Source organism: Centroberyx affinis, unplaced genomic scaffold, assembly GCF_046629955.1.
Source record: "Centroberyx affinis isolate AG114_WGS23_722 - 3 ecotype Tasmania unplaced genomic scaffold, CSIRO-AGI_Caff_v1 ptg004731l_1, whole genome shotgun sequence".
In the NCBI taxonomy this organism is placed as follows: Eukaryota; Metazoa; Chordata; class Actinopteri; order Beryciformes; family Berycidae; genus Centroberyx; species Centroberyx affinis.
The window spans coordinates 70,001-77,255 of NW_027282288.1; positions in this window are offsets into that span (position 1 = coordinate 70,001).

Genomic DNA, 7,255 nt, shown 5'->3' on the forward strand with positions numbered 1-7,255 from the left:
CACTTTCATTTAGTTTAGTGAAGTTGGGGATTAATAATTCAAATTTCTTAAAGTATTCTACTCTAATTAGATTATATTTGTCACATCTCAAGAGGAAGTGCATCTCTGTCTCCACCTCACCTGTTGTGCAGTGACCACATGTTCGTTGTTCTTTTGGTAGCCAGGACTTCTTATGTCGTCCTTTCTCTACGGCCAGACTGTGGTCACTCAGTCTGGATCTGCTCAGGATCTACCTCTGCTTTGGGTCTTTTACACTGAAAAGATATTCTGCCAATTTATATTTATGGTTTAGGGCCAGATACCAATTAAGTTTGTTTTGTGTTTGTGTTTGATTTGTCCAATGTTCCAGATATGTATCTTTTGTTTGTTGTATAATTTGGTTTACTCTGATTGGTGGTTTTGGAGCAGTGCTGGTCTGAGGTTGGTCTGTATTAGTCAGTCTCCTGACCAGCTGGCAGAAGGGGCTCCTTTGGGGGTTCAGCTCCTGGGTTTGCAGTGCCTGAGATCTCAGGGAGTCTTGGGGACTCGATTTGAGATGCATCCAAAATTTAAGAGTTCTTTTTTGGATGTTTATAAGCAGAGGGTAACGGCCTGGTTCTGCCCTGCATGTGTTGGTTGGTGTTTTTCTGTGGAGGTTTAGTCTGGTCCCACAGAACTCTGCATGCAGGACCTCTGTAGGATGTTTGTCCCAACTGGTGTAGTCCTGTTTGCTGAGCGGACCCCAAACCTCACTTCCATAGAGGGCAATGGGTTGGATTACACTGTCAAAGATTTTAGACCAAATTCTAACTGGTATGTTTATTTTGTGGAATCTTTTCTTAATTGCATAGAAGGCTCTACAGGCCTTTTCTTTCAGTGCATTCACTGCCAGACCAAAGTTACCTGAGGTGATTTGGAGTCCCAGGTAGTCATAGTGTAGAGTGTGTTCCAGTACAGGATTTCCTATATTGAATGTGTATCTGCTTTCCTGAGATCTGGGCTTCTTTTGGAAGATCATTATTTTTGATTTTTTGTAGTTTACTGTCAGGTCCAGTTGTGACAGTCCTGCTCCAGCAGGTCCAGATGCTGATGTAGACCTTGCTGTCTTGGTGACAACAGCACCAAGTCATCAGCATAGAGCAGGAATTTAACTTCCTTATTGTGTCGCTCAGGCTGGGGAAGCAGACTGCTCCAGCAGCATGGCCAACTCATTGATGTAGATGTTAAAGAGAGTTGGTGACAAGCTGTTTCCCTGAAATACTCCTTTCCCTTGAGTGAAGAAATCTGTACTTTTGTTTCCAATTTTTATTCCACATTTATTACTGACATACATTGACTTTATTATGTCATAGATTTTACCCCCTATGCCACTTTGGAGAATTTTATAATATAATCCCTCTTGCCAAATGGAGTCAAATGCCTTTTTAAAATCGATAAAACATGCAAAGATTTTCCCCTTATTTTTTTGGTGTACGTGATGGTTAATTAGAGTGTGTAGGGTGTAAATGTGGTCAGTAGTGCGGTTTTTTGGTAGGAAGCCAATTTGCCCTTTGTTCAGGACATGGTGTTCGGTGAGGAAGGCCAGCATTCGGGCTTGATAACGTTGCAGAAAACCTTCCCCAGGTTACTGCTGACACAGATGCCTCGGTAATTGTTGGGGTCCAGTTTATCTCCACTCTTGTGTATCGGGGAAACGAGTCCTCGGCTCCAGATCTCAGGATAGCAGCCGGCCTGAAGGATGAGGTTGAACAGTTTAAGCAGGGCCTGGTGCAGCTCGGGGGGGCCGGCTGTGTTTGAGCATCTCTGTCCTGATGCTGTCAGCTCCACATGCTTTGCCAGACTTCAGTTTTCTGATGTTATCTTCTAGTTCTTTCATTGAGATTGGGTAGTCAAGTGGATTCTGATTGTTTTTGATCGTTGATTCAAGTATTCTCAACTTTTCTTGGATTTGTTTTTGTTCATGATTTAGACTGTCGGGCGAAATTTGCTCATAGAGTTTTTCAAAATGGTTTTTCAAAATGCTACAGTTTTGTAAGGCTACATTATCTGATTTGTTGTTGCTTAAGCTGTTCCATCTCTCCCAGAATTGATTTTGATCAATGGATTCCTCAATTTCTCTTAGTTTCAGATTGTAATGCTCTCCTTTCTTCTGTCTTAGGATCTGTTTGTAATCTCTTAGTGTTCAACATAGTTTTGGCGCAGGTCTGTGTTTTGTGGCTGACGGTGTTTTAGGTTGGACAGGTGTCTTAGTTTTTTCCTGACACTTCTGCAATCCTTGTCATACCACACCTCCTTTTTTGGTTTCTGTCTACATGTAGGGCTGTTTTTAATGAGACCTGCTTTATTGGCAGATTTGTGATAAATATTGTTGATTTTGGTTACAGCCATGTTTATGTCAGACTGATTCGTTTTAAACTCTACTGAGAGGAAAGTGTTGATAAGCTGTATGATATCTGGAGAGCTGATTATATTTCTAAATTTAATCTCGCAGGCAGGAGACCATTTATATGACTTGTTTAGTCTATATAGTTTACAGGGTTCAGGTTCTATTGCTTTCTGCTGTACAGTTCCTTTTAGATATACATTTATCTGACAGTGGTCTGTTAGTGGGGTCTGTGGTCTGACAGTGAATGCACTGATGAGGGAGGGGTCCATGTCAGTGATGGCGTAGTCGACTACACTGGTTCCAAGGGCTGAACAATAGGTGAATCTCCCCAAGGAGTCTCCTCTGATCCTGCCATTGAGCATATACAGACCTAGTGAGCGACAGAGATGCACTAACTCTTTTCCAGTTTTGTTTACAACATGGTCTGGGTTATTTCTGTGGGTAGTGGTGGGGGTGATGTAAGGAGAGGACTGTCCAAATATATGGCTATCACCAGCAGGATGCACTGTGTCAGTTTCACATCTTGTTCTGGCATTCAAATCTCCCAGCAATAAGACATTACCCTGGCCCTGGTAATGGCCGATTTCTTTGTGGAGATTTTCAAAGAAGTTTTCATCATAGTATGGTGACTCTGACGGGGGAGTGTAAGCTGCACATATATATAATTCTCTGTCACATTTGATAGTGCTTTTATTCAATTTAAGCCAGATGTGTGTTGTAGCTTTTTTGATTACTTGTAATCGGGTTGACAAGTCCTCCTTGTACCATATGATAACTCCACCTGAGTCTCTACCATGGTGTATGTTTTTATGTTTGAGGGATGGCAGTAAGATTTCTTTGTAGTTTTGGGGGCAGTGGGTATCTGTGTCATTTCGACACCATGTCTCTAACAGTATTATGATATCTTGACCTGAGATGCATGAGATGAATTCTGGATCTGCACTCTTCGGTCCGAAAGTAGAAGAGTACAGACCCTGAATGTTCCAAGAGCTTATAGAGAAAGATTTCATTAATTATTAATTACATACATAGATTGTGTATAATGACAAGTAAAACATTTGGGCCAAATTTATATTTGATTCAATGACATTTCAATGTGGTAAAAATAGAATACTATTACAGTTTATTTTTTCTTTTCTTAACTAAGAATTCTGCAAATAAGTCGGAGCAATTGTTTCACTTCTCCAATGTCAGTGTGATTTTCTACTACCTGTGCATAGGTACGTTGTCTCTGAAGGGGTGACATGGCCTGAACTGTGTCAGGCTGGGCTTCTGTGTATAGTGAAGTTCCAGGTATAGGCTCTCGAGGCCTGGCACCAATGCCTGGCTGAGGTAGAGTGGGTTGGGCTCTCCTGGATGGGGCTCTGCCAAGCTGTGCTCTGCCAGGTGGGGCTCTAGTAGGTTGGGCTCTGCCTGGTGGGGCTCTGCCGGGTGGGGCTCTAGTAGGTTGGGCTCTGCCTGGTGGGGCTCTGCCGGGTGGGGCTCTAGTAGGTGGGGCTCTGCTTGGTGGGGCTCTAGTAGGTTGGGCTCTGCCTGGTGGGGCTCTGCCGGGTGGGGCTCTAGTAGGTTGGGCTCTGCTTGGTGGGGCTCTAGTAGGTGGGGCTCTGCTTGGTGGGGCTCTAGTAGGTTGGGCTCTGCTTGGTGGGGCTCTGTTGGGTGGGGCTCTGCTGCGCTGGGCTGGGCCAAGTGGCATTCTCCTCTCCCTTGGCCTGGGCTGTGTGTGTTGTTGTCTGTGACTGAGATGTGGTGGTCCGTTGATGAGGGGTGGGACTGAAGGCTCTCCGTTGGCCAATGTGAGGTCCTCAGCAAACATCCAGATGTGGTCACGGTTTATGTGGACATGATCATAGAGGTGCTCATGTGTCAGAGTGGGGTGATGGACAATATTTACATTGCTTAATGTCATGCACCCTAAGGTGATCTCCCTGTTTATCTTGCTAATCATGTCAGAGGGGAAATCAGTCCGTGGCAGTAGTGTGGAAATGGTGATACTGGCCTGAGGAAACTCCTGTAGTGCTTTTTTAGCCATCTTAATTATGGCATCTGCCACCCTCTCTCTCTTATGATGCAGATCGTTTGTTCCAGTGTGGATGATAATATTGTCAGGGTCATCCAGGTGGTCATGGCAGAGGAGCTGCAGGGCTTTATCAGTATGGGGGCACCAGAACTTCCCCACTCTGTGATGAGGGAACAGCTGTCTGTGTTCCAGGAATTTGCCGTTGGAATCAATGAGGATGGCAGTTTTAGGGTGTAAGCGGCGTTGTGGTGGTTCCTGTTCCTCTGCTCTGTCTGAGCAGGGGGTTGTGTGTAGGACTGCAAGGGCAGAGCTGTTTTCTGGGAAGCTGGAGGGACTGGGACCAGCCTGTGGAAGGCTGGAAGGACTGGGACCAGCTTGTGGAAGGCTGGGGGGACTGGGACCAACCTGTGGAAGGCTGGGGGGACTGGGACCAGCCTGTGGAAGGCTGGGGGGACTGGGACCAGCTTGTGGAAGGCTGGAAGGACTGGGACCAACCTGTGGAAGGCTGGGGGGACTGGGACCAGCCTGTGGAAGGCTGGAAGGACTGGGACCAGCTTGTGGAAGGCTGGGGGGACTGGGACCAACCTGTGGAAGGCTGGGGGGACTGGGACCAGCTTGTGGAAGGCTGGAAGGACTGGGACCAACCTGTGGAAGGCTGGGGGGACTGGGACCAGCCTGTGGAAGGCTGGAAGGACTGGGACCAGCCTGTGGAAGGCTGGGGGGACTGGGACCAATCTGTGAAAGGCTGGAGGGACTGGGACCAGCATGTGGAAGGCTGGGGGGACTGGGACCAATCTGTAAAAGGTTGGAGGGACTGGGGTGTCTCTCTGTCTGGCTGTTGGGGTCGGTCTGTCTCTCTGTCTGGCTGTTGGAGACGGTCTGTCTCTCTGTTTGGCTGTTGGAGACGGTCTGTGGAGGGTTGGATTGAAGACTGGAGGGACTGGGGTGTGGCTGTTCCTGGCTGCTCAGGCCAGTCTGTGAGACTGTGTCTCTGCCTTGGTTTTGGAGGGGCTGCTCTGCTGCTGATATGCTGGGTGGCTGCTTCAGACTGGAGTTAAGTGTGTCCCTTTGTTTCAGTTCCTCTCTCATTTGTCGTAGTTCATATTTAAGAGCTTCAATTGTTCTATGAAGCTCGTTCACATTTTCTTTTAACTGTCTAATATCAGCATGAGTTTTCTCTTTAAACAGTCTCATTTCGTCATTCAGCTGTTTGACTGTGTCTGCCTCTGAGAGTTTGTTCTCTCTAAACTCAGTTATCTCCACCTCTAGAAGAGAGAGACACTCTTGGATGCGCTGCACTGATACCGGTGTTCTGGGTGTGTGAGGTCTGGTCCAGCTGGCTGGTAGTGGAGAGCTGGAGGCTGTGTGGGCATGGGAGGGTGGAGCAGCAGTGGTAGGGGTTGAAGGCTGTGGAGTTGAGTCTGACAGGTCAGTAGGTAGGCCTATTCCTTTAAGGGGCATATTGGCCTTTTTCATGCTTGCAGCGCTTTTCAGTTTGTCAAAGTCTCTTTCAAATTCCTTCAGTTTGGTTTCCGATCCCTGAACCATTATAGTGCCGGTGTTATAGAAATTTATATTGAATTTGGGTACAGTATCTGTATACAACTGTCGGATGGACTTGTTGCCAATCATTTTCAGCTGGCTGTATTCATCTCTGAGAGCAGAGTGCCAGACTTCTAGGTGCTCAGTGAAGAACAGCAGGTCTGTTATAACTGCTCTATCACCTTGACGTCTGTAGTCTGCTTTAAGCGTCTCAGGATTGTCTTTTAGCAGTTTACTTCTGTATTTTTTCTTTGCTGCTTCACTGGTGATGTCATCAGGGTAGCTGATCACCAGGTTATCTAGTCTCCATACACTGGGTTGCAGTTGGGATGTGTCCATCTTTTGTTGTTGAGTCAGGAATGGTCCTACCTCACAGGATTTTTAGTTAATCCTGTATATCCTCCTGTTTTCCTCCTCTTATTGTAGTTGTTTTTTTGTTTTTTGTTTTTTGTTTTTTTTACAGTTGTTTTGTTGTTTTCCTGTTCTGATTCTTCTTGGCAGTTGGCAGTTGGCAGTTGGCAGTTGGTGTAGTTAGCATGTTATCTAGCTAGCTTGTCTCAAACTTTGCTTTGAGGTTTTGTTGGGTTGGTTCCTCAGATTTTCTTGAAAGTTGGCTACTTTGTTCCCAAGTCCTTTAGTTTAATTGAAGGTAATACTTGCCACTATACTTGATCTAGAAGTAATAAAGTAATTAGCTTGAGTAGGAGCTCATATTTTACTGCTTCTGTCTCTGATGGAATTCCGGAACCTCTCTCTCTCTCTCTCTCTCTGTCTGTCTGTCTGTCTGTCTCTCTCTCTCTCTCTCTCTCTCTCTCTCTCTCTCTGTCTGTCTGTCTGTCTGTCTGTCTCTCTCTCTCTCTCTCTCTCTCTGTCTGTCTGTCTCTCTCTCTCTCTCTCTGTCTGTCTGTCTGTCTGTCTGTCTCTCTCTCTCTCTCTCTCTCTCTGTCTGTCTCTCTCTCTCTCTCTCTCTCTCTCTCTCTCTCTCTCTCTCTCTCTCTCTCTCTCTCTCTGTCTCTCTCTCTCTCAATTCAATTCAATTCAATTCAAATGAGCTTTATTGGCATTAAATACAACAGTATCTGTTGCCAAAGCAAAACAGTGATAATCAAGAAAAAGTAGCAATAATAACAACAAAAATAATTGAACAATAGAAAGTTGCAATTATTCAATCACACACAAAGGAAAAAATGGAAAATATTTGGGTCAGTTGTCCTGTCTCAGGTTTTCACAGCATGTGATATAAACAGCAGCTAGTGTGGCTCACTCACGTTTTTCTCCTGGTTTTCAAATGGATGTAGAATTTGATGGCTCGTTTTTGTAAATTTAATAAC